Source organism: Lynx rufus, unplaced genomic scaffold (assembly GCF_022079265.1).
Source record: "Lynx rufus isolate CCGP_SWC_20201006 ecotype Redwood Valley unplaced genomic scaffold, mLynRuf1.p SCAF_7, whole genome shotgun sequence".
Taxonomy (NCBI): domain Eukaryota; kingdom Metazoa; phylum Chordata; class Mammalia; order Carnivora; family Felidae; genus Lynx; species Lynx rufus.
Window position 1 is genome coordinate 57,466,392 of NW_025814889.1, and position 16,363 is coordinate 57,482,754.

The following is a 16,363-nucleotide window of genomic DNA, read 5'->3' on the forward strand; positions in this document are numbered from 1 at the left end:
AAAATATGTGCTTTGGAAACCAGATATGGTGGCTGAGAAGAGGAAAGGAGCCAATGTGATCACAAAGGTCTTACACCAGGCTGGCTGGATCTATAAATGGTTCAACCATGTGAAATTGCCAACTCAATACATCCTTCAAATAATATTTGAAGAAAGGCAATAGAGAGGGAAGAAAGCTCCAAGGAGAAAAATGTGGTCTGTGTCTAGATTCAAGAAACAAAAGGATGAAGTACAGTCAGTAAAATGGTTACATGAAAGTCTCCTGCAGAGCTAGAATTCACACTTAATTTCCTTACTGTAACTGAAAACATGGGAGAGTTGTTTTTCCCTCCAGTGTTAGCTTCAAAATATAACAGATTTCATATTTTGTATAACTTTCCAAAACCTAAAATTCCTGATTCATCATTTTGCTCCTTTACTGTCCTTTAATTAAAGCCCTGTGTGTGGCATTTTTAAAATGAAATTTCAGTTTAAAAATATGTCTTCGTACACTTTACTTCAGAACACAGTAAAATATAAACATAACACTTCACCAATTCAAGCACGCAACCAACCTACCAGTTATGATAACTTTGTAGTTATTATCAATTATCTTCAATTTCAAAAAATGGTTTTCCTCATGCAATTTTGAATCATATTTTACCTTCGATTTAATTCTATAACTTCAGTGGAAATTCAAAAGGTGTGTATTGTCCTTTAATAGCTGTCCCATTATAAGAAATGCTAAATCTTAACTATGGCTGTCTTGCTCCTGATTAATAAGCTTTGTAAAATATCAATAATGTTAAATGGAGCTTCAGTATAATCATCTGGATATTTCCTTTATTCACTCTTTTTTTTTAATTTTAAAAAGTTTTTTAAGGTTATTCATTTTTGAGAGAGAGAGAGTCAGAACATGAGTCAGGGAGGGGCCGAGAGACAGAGAGAGAGAGAGAGAGAGAGAGAGAGAGAGACAGAATCTGAAATAGGCTCCAGGCTCTGAGCTGTCAGCACAGGGCCTGATGCAGGGCTCAAACCCATGAACCATGAGATCATGACCTGAGCTGACTGAGCCACCCGGACACCCCTCCTTTATTCACTAACTACCTTGTGGAGAAAGTGTCAATATCACACTTTCATAAGGATTATGTGGAAGACAGGCTGACTTCAAAATTCCCAAAGACCACCTGAAAATGGAGGGTATGTGTTCTTACAGGGTGATAATAAAGACAGCTGACCCACAGAGCCACCACATTCCAACCCAGTACCTTTGTTCAAAATAAAAGGACCCATCCTTCGGACTGACCTTTCCCAGCAAACAAGAACTTAGCCAGAAAGAGGTGCAAGAGGTGAATGTCAGCTCTGTTCACCCCTATTCATCTCCTCAACTGGGCTCCTTTGGGCCATGGGAAAACTGCACAGTTGAGTCTGGGGCTCCAGCCTACCACATGCCAGGAATTCTGTTCTATGTATTCCATATACATTATCTCCATTAATTCTCAAAATAGCTCTGAGCTGCAATAATTGTGCCCATTTCTGAGGTTAGCTAACTTGCCTAAGATCACAGTTAGTGGCAGCATTCAAGTTGTTGGATTAGCATTCTGACCTCAAAGACCTCATTCTTATCCACAATGAATTATTGCCAGTATCATTATGTTAAACAAATATTTAATTTCATGCTTTTACATAACTATGCTTTGTTAATTATTTGGCTATTATATACATGTATATTAGTAGTCATGGGCTGATTAAGTCCCACATTTACAACATAACAGTTTCCTTGGGTGACAACTTCCTAATAAATGGAGGGAGGTATATCTAGAAAGATATTCCACCAAGGGTTTCAAATTTTGTCAGCTGAAAGAAGAAAAAACTTTTCCATTTTGGAAAAAAAAACTTGTCATTAACAGAAAAGAAAAACTACTATTAATTTTTGGCAAAGAAATTACAAACTACTATTAATGGGACAAAGAAATTAACTCTAAAAGTATCTCTCCCTTTAATGCCCTCTTCAAAATAAAAGCTTATTCAGCACACTCAAATTAGTAAAAAAAAAAAAATCCCCCAAATTAAGATAAACAGTATAAGTTATCCACACAGACAAGCGAGCCTATGCTTAAAAACAAAACAAACAAAAAATCGAATTACACTAACAATATTTTACTTGGTAATAAAATAGTTCTTAAAGCATTTCTCAACTCAAACTAGTTTTGCCAAATCAAAAATTTTCTTTTGGGTAGTTAAGAAGGCCAAGAGTATACCAAATGATTTAAAAACCATTTTCCCTATTACCATCCATTTTCCCAAAGGCAGCATTGGCAAACAATTTGGCTGTTAAGGGAGAGAAAACATTGTACATTTTTTTTCATTGTCAAAATAAACCTTAGTTAAGAAACTGGTGGTTGCAAATAATTTGAAACCTCTCAAGTATTGGGTAAAATCAGTATATACTGCAGGCTACATAGCCTTAGAATGTTTTCCCCTTAAGACATGATTCAAGAAACAATGGAGAGCGCGTGCTAATTCCCCCAGTACCTGTATAAATGTCACAAGAATAGAAAATCCATTTGCTTGTTTTTAAAGTAATCTTAAACTCACAGACTTTGGATTATAGAATTTCACAAACAAGAAGTGGACGTTGAGGCGGGGAGGAGGGAGAGAGGGAGGGGAAAGGAGGAGGAAGAGTAAACTGCCATACCTTAGGAAAATTTAGTGTCAAAATATATTAATGGAGCTAGAGGGCAGGAGAAAACTTCAGAAATGATTTCCCAGGGACTGATGTTTCACCCATGAAATCAAACTTTAAAAATGATGTTGTTATTTCATTTCTAGTAACTATAGTTCTCTCCATGGAGTCTGAGGGGCCTAAGAAGCCCAGGAGAGTCAAAACATTCAGGAAAACAGTTCTGGTTTTGTTTTTTGTTTTTTGTTTTTCCTTTTAAATTAGTCACTATATACAAATCCACTGAGGGTGGTGAGGATTTTCAAACTCAGTGAACACATGACTATAAAATACAAGAATATAATCAAATATTCAAGGTTTAGAATGTTATATTCATTCATTCAATGAATCATTATTTTTGTCCCAGCAATATTTCAAGAATAATTTCAAAGTGCCAAAGACAGGGTTCCAAGATATTTAAACAAAAATGACATATAAATATCATGTTTTCACAAAATTTAGAATGGCCTGTTTTCTTAATTATTTAAATATACATTTAATTAACTTAGTACCAACGGCTCCTACATATGTTTATACATATTGGACACTGCCCAGGCAGCTACAGTACAACCACATGTTTAAAGAACTACCAAGTGCATTCTCTCTCTTTCTCTCTTTCTCCCTCCCTCCCCACAATGTACATAATGTACATCTATATATCTATATGTATATATATGCACATATATATTAGATTGTTTTTATTGCATAATCATTAGCAATGATAATTATTGTTCCATAAATTACCAGAATATTAATCATAATTATGAGTGAAATGCATTGATAAGACAAAAGGTTGTAACGACAAATTTTCAAAGACAGATGCTGTGGTTTAATTGTGATGCCCTCCTTATGCACATATTTAAACAGTAATATGAAGCAATAAATATTCCTTATCTTTATTACTCATCTTCTCTTGTGTCCATTTTTACTTTTATGTGGTTATTAAAGTATATGGAATAAAACCAATTGGGTGCTTTGCCTACAGGTGTCAGGCAGATCTACTTGGTTACTAGAGTGTAAAGGTCTACATGGGGAAGATAAATTTATCTTTGATAAAATGATTAAAATGGCAGATTATATGCTCTTTATTCCAGCTGAGAGAAAATGCCCTGAAAAGTGATTATGAATGTGATATATTAGGGAGCAAGAAACTTCAATTTAAGGTGTAACCTCCAGTTATAAATTCTGAGATCATTTAATTTTCTACTGCAAATAATATGTTTGGAATATGAGGAAACAATCCATCCCACTTTTCTAGGAAACGATTCTTAAATTTTTTTCCTCTTTGGAAATCTTCCTTTTAATAGTACTTAAAAGTATATGGATCTAAATATTTACAGCCTCCATTTATTCAAGCAACAGGCAAAAATAAAAGCATCTTGTTTCTGCGCACCACCCCCCCCCCAAATACAGCCAACAGGGTCTCAGTATAATGAAGAGAAAGACAGGCCTCTTTAGTCTTCACCATTCTTCCAACTAATATCCCAGAAATGGGCCAAAAAGCAGGCAGAGGGACTTACATTCCCCTAGGAATGCTGTGAGCAACGAGTGAGAATATCTGCGCTTACATTTTAGAATTCTTAAAAGGAAGTATAGACACCCATGACCATAAATCTCAGCTTCTTTGCCCAGTAAATCAAGGTTGTATCAACACAGGGCTACCAAATCAAAAATATATTGATCCTACATATTTTCAATATCAGTCTAATGGCGAAAGTAGATTTTAACAGAAAGGATTCATTTTGAAGACAGACTGAACTTCTTCCCACCCCCAATAATGATGACCTCTGGAGAAGCTGTCTTAGCAACTGTCCACTGTTGTCATTTATATAATGTGGTACGTTTTTTTTTCTCATTAATATAAGAGCAGCATAGTATCACAGTCTGCTAGCAAAAGCTGCCTTAGTGAGGCTTGCGTTGACACTGAACTACCAAACATCGCCATGCATACCTGCCGAATCCAGAAGAAACTATCAAACACTATTTGGTAGAGCAGGGGAAGCACGGAGAGGAGACACACATACGGATTTGATTACTTGAATGTAAGTGAATAATCTGGCAATCTAATATTAATTAAGATATTTTGAATGATTTACTAAACACTACAGGCTAATTTTAGTCTTCCTTCTAGCTATCTATCTTCTGATCACTACTATTTCAGATGATTTGCTGTTTCCACTTGAATATGGCTATAGATTCTTACATTGATAAAATATTTTTTCCCCTAAATCAGTCATTCACAAACGTTTCCATCTCAACACATTTGAGAAACATTATACAATCCTATCGACAACAGCAGTCCATTATGGCAGTAAATCTTAATTAGGGACATATATTTAAAAGAGAAGTAATTTTTAAAGCGCCTTGTTCACTCGGCCTTCTGAATTGCACCCCATAGAAGGGTTGTATCCTATGGTTCACAATCATTTCCAATTTACTGAATAAAGTAACAAAATGTTTAATTATCAGTTTTTATGCCTGAGATACTTATAATAAAATTGCTGATGACTCCTTAAAGAGTATTTAGATAACACCAGTAATATACTGGTTGCAAATGAAAAATACTGGTATTCCTCCAAAAGTCAGTAACATATCTGTGTGAAAATATCTGTACATTTCAGAGGGTAAAAATATTAGTGAAGAGGGAAGATAAAAGAAACATAATTTCTAGCTGATCAATAATTCCTTATTTTAGCTCTTGCTTCTAACAAATTCCTCCATATCAAGGAGAGAGCAGATTTTCTGCCTCATCCTAAAAAAACAAAGAATGACTGCTATTCCCTTCCCCCCAGTTTCTATATACAGTCACTAAAACCATCTGCATTCCAGTCGTCATTACAAATGATCGCTTTGCCAGATCTAGTCCCATAAATTGATATATTGGAAAAACTGGCATGAATATTTTAATGCCCTGACATCCTAAAGAATGAGCTTTAGGTTTTATTTTTATATATGAATATTAGGAATGTATATATGATTATACACAAATGTCTTTATATATTCACGCATAGAAAAATCAATCAAATAGAAAACTTAATTTTTGTTAATCTTTTAATGTATATGCTACAGAGTTATATTGTCATCTTTGATAAATGTGGGAAATTGAGGCACAGAAGTACCCTCTAGGTGATAACCAAACAGCATATGACAAAGAGCAGAAAGACTGGTAAAATGCCCATGCCTTATGTGCTTTCCTCTCTGGTCTAAACACCAGATTGCCATAGAGATTCCTATAAGGAATTCTTTAAGATGAGACCTGAATAGTTAAAGTAAATGAAAGATGTATTCTGAATGTGGGGATTCTCAGCTACTATATTTCCTTCTTCATTTCTGTAAAGTTAGTTGGCTCTCTACAAGTGTTTGGGATAATAAAAGCATTTATATAAAGTAGTTCTAGTAGCTTTTTACAATTATTAAACTACATCTATTACATAAGAAATGTAAAGCATATAGGTGTATTTTTCCTTCAATGAAAGGAATTGATACATAAGAGCAGGTATAACAATTTAAGGACAAAGAAGCAGTATGCCCAAAATAGGCGTTTAATGACTAAATATTTTAGATGACTAAGAATCAGAATATGTGATTTTAAAATATCTTGAAAACCCCAGAAAATGGAGATTGCCTCATATTGTAATTTTTTTCTTATCCTTATTAATCTTCTTATACTTTTTGTTGACGTAGATCTTGCTTTTAAAGGAAACAGCAAATCCATCATTTGCAAGTGTCTTTTCCAAATCCTTAACTTCACACTCAGTGAAAGTAATTATTTGCCTCACTTTGTAATGATAGTTGGCTAATGGAAGGGAAGCATAAACTCATTCACTTACATTTCTGTGTGACCATGAAGAGTGCTCCTGGAACGATAAAGTGTTCCTTCTTACTATTTGGTTAAAGACCACTGACTAAAACAGCCCGAGAGCTCAAGGAAACATACGGCTCCTGCAAGTGAGACAATAAAATTATATATTAGTAGGATTATCTGTAACAAAGGCACAAATATAAGAAAATAACTATGGTCAGTGAGTCCCCTCAGAGGAAAAAAAAATCAGACTATTGGACAAATATTTGGATAAATGGAAATATTTGGATTAAAATATATCCAATGTATCTGCAAGTTTTACTGTACATTTCATTATTTTGGTTAACAGCTTACTTGTACCAATACACTCTCAGTGTCAGATAGAGCAAGATATGTGCCTTAAGCACTTCGGGGTAATTGGCGGTGCGTTTTGGGCACCCAATCTGAAAGTAAATCATGAGACCGTAGGGACTGACATTTAGAGACAGACTAAATTGCGTAACACTGAAATATCTGAACTAGAGCTCTGTGCACTTGGGAGGATTTGGAGAGGGATGCCACTGAACACCTGACAGACAAGACTGCTTTTTGTTGTTTTTCAAGCCTACAAGTTGACAGAGAAGTGTCGACACCTTATGGAAAAACCTGAAAAACATTCCAGTGAGCAAGAGTTCTGCTGCTCTATTTTCTGTACTTTCTTTCTTTTAATTGTCATTCAGAACAACTTTTGAAGAACAAAGCCCAAGTGCGTTCTTAAGTTTGGCTCTTTGTTCACCAATTCAAAAAATAAACTTGCTTTGCGACGTTGCCTGACAAGAAATCACAATATTTCAGACACGCTCGACTTCTCAGAGGAATACACAGTAGGTATTGATGTTTTTTAAATATCACAGGTCTTGTATTTAAGCTGAAACACAATAAAGGGAATATAGAATACGAATGAAATAGAATTCTATATCATAACAAAATTATTAATGATATTTTGTTGTACATTGTATCAATGATGTCTTACTGCATGAAACTAATGGCAAAATTTGAAATTTGAAAAGCATCTAAAATAAAAATTAGATTTTCACACAAAAAAAGAGGAAGTATAAAGTGAATAGGGGATACTGTTCTATTATAAATTTTAACGAAACAGTCCAGTAATGGGATGACAGAGGCAAATGGCAAAAACGATTTACCAGCATAAAAGAAATCCATTCTAAGATTGAAACTATAGTATTTTTCTTTAAAAGAATCCAGTCTCTCAAGATGTGATACACGGAAATCCTAGTTAGGTGGGGGCTATTAGAGTCATCTAGTCATTTATTTTTTTCTAACTATTCTTTCATTTCCACCTACCCCCTCCTTTTTCACCTACTGAAATTCTACTCATCTATTTAAATGCAAGCTCCCCCATGATGCCTTACCTGAAATCTGCAATCAGACTATTAACTCTTTCCAAGATATTGCTTGTTTAATCCAGCCTCTGTCTGGGTGCTTTGTGGGATGGCATTTACGGCTTGACAGAGCACTGCATTTTTGAACTACTTTACATCCTAGAAAATTCTTTCTCACCGCAAGCCAAACTGAACTCCCTATAATTTTAGCATGCATTCAATAAACATTTAGAGAGTGGCACCTATTTAGTATTAAAATGGGTATGAGGTACAAATGTGAATAATGTACAGTATCTGGCCCAATTTAAATCCTGGCTCTGAGAAAGTTTCTTTTCCTCTTGATTTTAACATTATATATGCTCATTATAGCTGTTGAAAACTTCATAAAACATAAAGAAGAAAATAGTGATGACCCATAGCTCAACTACCAAATGGATGGTAACTATTTAGGTTTGTTGTATCCCGTCCTTTTCTGCTCCCTCCACCCTGTGCCCCCACCTCTCTTCAGTTCTCCCCACAACCCCAGTATCTTTTATCACAGTTAGAAGCTAAGTTGGTTTCTGCTTAGCTGGTTACTGCTACATACTTTCAAACAGAGTCCACCCAGAATGTTGGTACCCTAGAAGAAGGGAAATCTATTTGACCTCAAGGGCATTGGTTTTCATCCCACCCCTATTCCTGAAGAAAGTCCTCAGGTTACAGGAAAGTGGGTGTGGCTGAATTTATCTCATTCATCGTCTTCTTTCTCTGTTATTTTGGGGAAGAATACATCTCTAAAGAAAATTGTACTTACTTTCTAGTCCTGGGCCAAATGCTATTGATTTTTTTTCCAATTATTTAATTGGATCTACTTTAATGACCCCACCAAGGAGAATTCTCTCTTTACAAACAGGGTCTCTACATTACTGGACCAGCAGAATATTATACTTCTTACCCAGTCCTGAGAAGCGATATCTGTCCTAACTTTTAGAGGCTGAACCACATGGCATCTCTTGAAGTAGTCTGCTTCCCCCGTAAATCGCACCCCACAAGAGATGGTCTGGCCCATAAAGCCTACAGACTCTCCTTCTGGCAGGAACTGGTTAGACCTAATGGTCCTTTGTACTAAAATTGGGGTTAAGCCATTTAACTAAAGGCTGCATGTTGAGCGGACCCTAAGCATCATTATCCAAGTAACTGATGTAAAAGTTTCATAGATCAAGACAAGATACTTGTGTAAAGACACCTATAATTGATTGTAAAAATGTACACAAATTCTTCCCACACCTGTATGAATACCCTTTTACAATGTAACTTTACAGCTGCTCCCATTAAGAGGTAAAGTCTATTTTCCCAACCCTAAATCTAACATTAGCAGTGGTCCAAGAAAGTACTTGTGTTTGGGGAGTGTTCACTCTTGCTGCTTTTTAGACCCCAAATATTTCCACACACAGCCTGAGCTAATACACTAGAGGAAGTAAGACCATATGGTGAGACGCCCCAACCATCCAAATTGGATTCATACAAGAATATAAGCTAAATAAAATGGTGGTTGTTTTAAGCCACTAAGTTTTGAGATGGTTTGTTAATAATAAAAAATGGTAATGGGTACAATACCTTTCTTACCCAATCTGTTAATCAATACTTTGTGGTTACGGCTATTCAACCAGTCAAAATGTCACCAAACTGTGTGTTCCATGATCAACACCCTCAAAGGAACTTTTCTCCATTTTGTCCAAAAAGAATTCATTATATCAAAAGAATATAATATTTTCACGTTTATCTGTATTGATACTTGTCATCCTAGTTCATTCATTTTAACCATTAAATGAATAAACCTTATACTTTGTCGGAAAAATTTCAGTTGTTCATTTTCTTCCAATCAAATATTGCCAAATTGCACTCCAAAGTCACTGTACCAATTTACACTACTATTAAAATTGTAGGAGAGCTCTCACTGCTTTTCACCCTTATCAACATTGATACTGCCATTCATTTGTGGCAATCTGATGAGTATGAATGGTATATTATTTTAATTTGAATTTCTATCACAAGTGGTGAAGTTGCAGATAATTTTATTGGGCACATAAGTAAGATGCCTGTTTATCCTTGTTGCCCATTTTACTATTAGGTTGTTTTTTTTTTCTTCTGCTGAAGTTTTAAATGTTTATCATTTGGTGGCTATAGGTTTTACAATATCTCCTGTTAGTGGCTTAGTTTTGTTTTGTTTAGTTCTTTTCATGGTCTCTTTTGATGTATATAGAAAATGCAACTTATTGAGGCCAAATTTACTAACCTTTTCCTTTATGAAATCCTACTTAAACTTGAGGTCATAAAAATACTCCAATTTTTAACTGTAGAATTTTTGAAGTTTTGCTTTCCACTTTCAGATTTTCAAGCCACCTGGAATTTATTCTGTCACCAAGATCTAATTTTACTTTTTTCCATATGGATAACCAATTGTCCTTGCACCATGTACTGAAGAGCCCATACTTTCCCTACCAATGTGTAATGCCACCGTGGTCAAAAATGATGCCTTCATACATGAATTTAACTGTTTCTCGACTCTCAATTCTTCCCTTCTCTGCTCTATATGATGGACTTAAAGCCAATCCATACTGTGTACACTTTTTGGCTGTATAATAAATAATTAAATTTTAGGGAAAGCCATTCTCAAATCTATACTTTTTCAAAATTGTCTTGGCTACTTCCTCCTTTCTTTTGTTTCCTCAAGTAAATCATCTACAAGTAGAGCCTCCCTTTGGGAATGGTTGGCGATAGCCTGAACTTTACTAAAGACTGTGCATTACAAATCCTCTTTTCACCCCTCACCATCTCCAGTCCCAACAAACACATGTGCATGCATGTACGTACACACACACACACACACACACACACACAGATTGTGCGATAGACAGAGGAGAGAGTGTTTCTTGATTATTCCAAAAAGCATAAGAAAGGGGAAAAAAAGACAATTATAAATTACAGGATTTTACAATTAAGTAAAATAGAATTTGAATAGTTTCTTTCTTTCTTAACTCTATTAATATAATATTATCTTCCTCAAGTAGGTGATCTCCTCCTTTCTCATCCCATATAATGTTGGGGAACTTTCTTTACTGACTTGCCCTCTCCCTAGATTTTGTTTTTGTGTTTGTTTTTTGAAACTTGAACAGAGTCTAGATTTCAGTTTTCCTGACAGAGGATTCCTGGTACCTCTTCCTCTTCTTCTGCATTGGGATCCCTTTGATTGTACTATCAAAAATAACTTTTTAAGGGGCGCCTGGGTGGCGCAGTCGGTTAAGCGTCCGACTTCAGCCAGGTCACGATCTCGCGGTCCGGGAGTTCGAGCCCCGCGTCGGGCTCTGGGCTGATGGCTCAGAGCCTGGAGCCTGTTTCCGATTCTGTGGCTCCCTCTCTCTCTTCCCCTCCCCCGTTCATGCTCTGTCTCTCTCTGTCCCAAAAATAAATAAAACGTTGAAAAAAAAAATATAAAAATAACTTTTTAAATAGCAACTCATTCCTTTAGACTCATCCTCCTTCTTACAATCTGACATTGTATTCCAAGATTACCTTAGTCAACCTCTTAGCCAAACAGTTCATTTTTGCTGATTAAAATTAAATTCAAGGATCAGTTCTTCTCATTGTTACTGTTATGTGTGTGTGTGTGTGTGTGTGTGTGTGTGTGTGTGTGCACCAACGCGAGTGCATATCTGAGTGGTAAAATATACATGACATAAAATCACTGTTTTAACCATTTCATAGTGTACAGTTTAATAGCATTTAATATAGTTGACCTTTAAACAATAAAAGGGTTAGGGACTCCAACTCTCCTCACAGTAGAAAATTCACATACAACTTTTAACTCTCCAAAAACATTACTAATAGCCTACTGATAACCAGAAGCCGTACCGATAACAACAGTCAATTAACATGTTTGGTACATTATATGTATTATATACAGTAGTCTTACAGTAAAGTAAGTTAGAAAAGAAAAAAAAATGCTAAGATAACCATAAGGAAGAGAAAACACATTTACAGTACTGTACTATAAAACCGCAGCGAATAATTGGACTCAGGCAGTTCAAACCCATGCTCTTCAAGGATCAGCTGTATATTCACAATGTTATGCAACACAGCCTCTATCAGTTCCAAAAAATGTTCATCATTCCAAAAGGAAACCCTGCACCCATCAAACAGTCACTCTTCCCTTGCCCTCCCCCCTGGGATCCTTCACCATTCTACCCTTTTATTTCTATGAATTTAACTACTCTAAGCACTTGATATACGTAGAATCATACAGTATTTGTTTTTTTTTTTTACAGCTGGCTTATTTCACATAGCATAATATCTTTAAGGTTCAGCCATGTTGTAGCAGGTGTCAAAAAAGCTAAATAATGATCCATTGTGTATACATAACACACTTTATTGTTCCATTCATCTAATTATGGACATTTGGGTTATTTCCACCCTTTGGCTATTATGTATAATGCTGCTAGATACATTTGTGTAAAAGTTTCTATGTGGACATATGTTTTCATTTCTGTTGGGTATATATCTAGGAGTAAAACTACGAGGTCATACGGTAACTTTATGTTTAACTTTTTGAGAAACTGCCAAACTATTTTCCACAGTGGCTTCACCATTTCACATTCCAACCAGCAATGCATGAGGGTTCCAATTTCTCCACATCCTTACCAACACTTCCCACCACCCTGCTGGGTAAAAAAGTTATCTTTCATTGGGGTTTTGATTTTCATTTCTCTAATGACATGACATTGAGCATCTTTCCTTGTGCTTATTGGCCGTTTGTATACTTTCTTTGAAAAAATGTTTATTCAATCCTTTGTCACTTTTTAATTGAGTTGTTTGTGTTTTTGTTGTTATAAGTTACTTATATATCCTAGATACTAAACTCTTATCTTACACAATTCACAAATATTTTCTCCCATTCTGTCAGTTATGTCCTCATTCTCCTTTTTTTAAAAAAAAAATTTAATGTTTATTTATTTTTGAGAGAGAGAGAGCACGAGCAGGGGAGGGGCCGAGAGAGAGGGAGACAGAGGATCTGAAGTGGGCTCAGAGCTATCAGCACAGAGCCAGATGTAGGGCTTGAACTCACAAGCCATGAGATCATGACCTGAGCTGAAGTCAGACACTTAACCCATTGAGCCACCCAGGTGCCCCTATTTCTTCTTTTGTTGCTTATACTTTTGGTGTCACATCTAAGAAACTACTGCCTAATTCATTTTCATAAATATTTGCCCCTGTATTTTCCTCTAGTACTCTTATAATTTTTAGTCCTTATTTTTAGGCATTTGATTCATTTGGAGTTAATTTTTACATATGGTATCAGTTAAGGATCAATTCTACAAAAAGGATTTTGCCATCTTTTGTATGTAAATATCAAGTTGTCCAGCATTAATATTAGTTTAAGAAACTAAATTACCAATTAAATAAGTGAGCAATGAATTCAGTTCAATGTGAATAGTCTTCTCTCATTTTTTTTAAATTTCTATGTGTTTTTATTTATTGTTGAGAGACAGCAAGACAGAGTGTGAGCAGGGGAGGAACAGAGAGAGAGAGAGGGAGACACAGAATCCGAAGCAGGCTCCAGGCTCCAAGCTGTCAGCATGGAGCCCGACAAGGAGCTCGAACTCACAAGCCGTGAGATCATGACCTGAGCCGAAGTCAGATGCCCAACCAACTGAGCCACCCAGGCACCCCTGGTCTTCTCTCCTTTCTATAATTGGTACCCAAATGTTTTACTTTCACAATATCTGTATTACTGTCTATCACACTCTCATTTGATGTACATCTTGGAATAAGCTGTGAACTTTCACTGTTGCATAGGATAGAAGTTCCATCCTATCTCACCTTTTTTTTAAGTCCACTCTGTAATCCACCTTCCATATTATTGCTATTTAAACTTTTGACCGTATTTGTATTTCACCTGGCTATTCTTGCTTTATTTTCAGAGAAGTTCTGAGCATTTACAGAGAACTGAGTTCTGAGAATCTAGAACATTCTATGTCACACCTATCAACTTCCAAAGTTTCCAGCTTTACCAATTTACTTCCTTATCTTCCTTACTTTCCATAAGTTTTAATCACTAGAATGGTGTGATAATGTCTGGAAATAGGTAGTGGTCAGCGACTTTTGTAAGGCATCATGAGCCCTTTATTATTAACAGAATTGGTTACAGGTAAAGCTTAACTGAAACGATGTTAGTGCTCACCTCCTTATTTCACCACTTAGATCTATTAATATCTACATTAGTACTTTTCACCATGAGTTCTCTATTATAAATTTCCTGCTCTTAGGGTTTCTAAAGCCAATCTTCTATTTTTTTTTTAATTTTTTTTTCAACGTTTATTTATTTTTGGGACAGAGAGAGAGACAGAGCATGAACGGGGGAGGGCCAGAGAGAGAGGGAGACACAGAATGGGAAACAGGCTCCAGGCTCTGAGCCATCAGCCCAGAGCCCGACGCGGGGCTCGAACTCACGGACCGCGAGATCGTGACCTGGCTGAAGTCGGACGCTTAACCGACTGCGCCACCCAGGCGCCCCTTCTATTTTTAATCTTAGCATAATATTACAAAGGTAAGACTGCTTTGGAAATACTTAATTTAGGATACTACTTAACAAATCCATTCACACACACACACACACACACACACACACACACACACAAGCTTTCAACTGCTTGGGACATTGGTATAAATTTGACCCCTCTACTGAGTTCCTTCACCCGCTGATGTGCTAGCTGTACCTGTAAATTACAAGACTTATTAACAAGGGAAGTTCCCAGAAATGGTCATAGGGCTTAAATGGATTTGAATGCTATCACTGTCTTGATAAACTACATATTCTTTTTTGGATAGCAAAAGGAATCTAAAGGAGAGACTGGGTGGCTCAGAAAGTTAAGCGTCCAACTTCGACTCAGGTCATGATCTCATGGTTTGTGGGTTCCAGCTCCGCATCGGGCTCTGTGCTGACAGCTCAGAGCCTGGAGCCTGCTTCAGATTCTGTGTCTCCCTCTCTCACAGCCCCTCCCCTGCTCATATTTTCTCTCTCCCTCTCTCTCTCTGTCTGAAAAATAAACATTAAAAAATTTTTAAAAAGGAATCTAAGAATGTGAGAACAAAAGCAACATTGTCTTTAGTAAGACAACTTTCCTTTCCAAAAATGCTATGGCTTCTTCGTCTTGAACCCTCAGCTCTCACCTTCTCCGGACTCTCCCTGAAGAGGCAGGTCTGCCCAGCTCCTGGACACACATTGACCAAGTGTGTTATTCCCACCAGAAGGAAAGGTCTGGCTCTTGCCCATCCCTCCAATTTTATCTTCTAAAAAGTATGCTCCCCACCATTTGTGATGTTCCAACCACACCCACATCCTTCCTGTTCCTTGAACCTGGCAACATGATGCTCACCCCCAAGACACCTTGCTTGCTGTTCCCGGACCAGGAAAGTCATCCTCTGCAATTCTTGTGACTGACCTGTCCTCATCCTTCAGCTCCAAGTTCAAAGGAAATCTTTCCATAGAGGCTCTAAATGTCTGCATCCTCTTTCCTTCCTTCATTACTAACACTCATGTCAATCTGTAATTACCTTTTTTAACTTCAACATTGTCTCCTGCCCCCAGTACAACAAAGTTGCCACAGCAAGACCTCATTTGAATTGTGTTTGCTCTGTCCACAGTTCCTAACATATAATAGGTGCTACATGTAATAATAAGTAACTATTGGAAAACTGAATGATCAGAACAATGCACATCAACTTACTGGTAAGAGAGTTAAAAAAAATATGTGTATCACTCACATCTCTATCTTCTCTGCAGACTATGAATGGCAAAATATTACTTCTGGCTTTCTCCCCAATTTAGTATAAATTGCTATGATATACTCAGAGAATGAAAGTTACTTTTAACATTAATCTAATAGAAATTGGATGTATCTGGTCTTTCCATGCCAAAATAATCACATAGTTTTTAAAAAACATATATAGGAAAACATTTGGACTATTCAATATTTTCAATCATCTGTGTACCATTACCTTCCATTAAATTGGATTCTTACAAGTTTAGTACATATCTCTGTGTCAGAGGATTTTCTCTAGCCATGTCTCTCACTTGGTTCTATTTCCCAAGTATAACCCTGACATTACAAACAACTAGGCTCCAAATCTCCACTAAATTATCTGTTCTTTACTGAATACAGAATTGTTGTTTTGGCTGGAATTAGTCAGGCACAGTTAGTACAATAACACTCAGTGCCTTCCTGTGTAGCACCTGCTACATGTTATTTATTTCTTGTTAGCTACATAGTACAACAAATTGTGTCTTTTAACAGCTCATTGAGTAGAAGAAGAGAAAGTGATGGCAGTGGGATTGTTGAAAATGTTCAATGGTGTCAATATATTTCTTCTCAAATAATCCAGCTAGTAAATTTGCACTAATAACATTTATTTCTTTGGAAAATTTCTCTGCCATATAATTTC

The 16,363-nt window shown here is 36.3% G+C and overlaps 1 long non-coding RNA gene across 1 annotated transcript in view; it reads right to left on the reverse strand.

Moving 5' to 3' along the window:
* Positions 1-6,577: 6,577 nt before the first annotated feature.
* The window catches only part of LOC124502549 (uncharacterized), a 181,358-nt gene continuing 171,572 nt past the window's right edge, over positions 6,578-16,363 (reverse strand). Inside the window, exon 3 of the long non-coding RNA XR_006959934.1 lies at positions 6,578-6,643. This is a non-coding gene — a long non-coding RNA (uncharacterized LOC124502549). The remainder of the gene's footprint in view (positions 6,644-16,363) is intronic.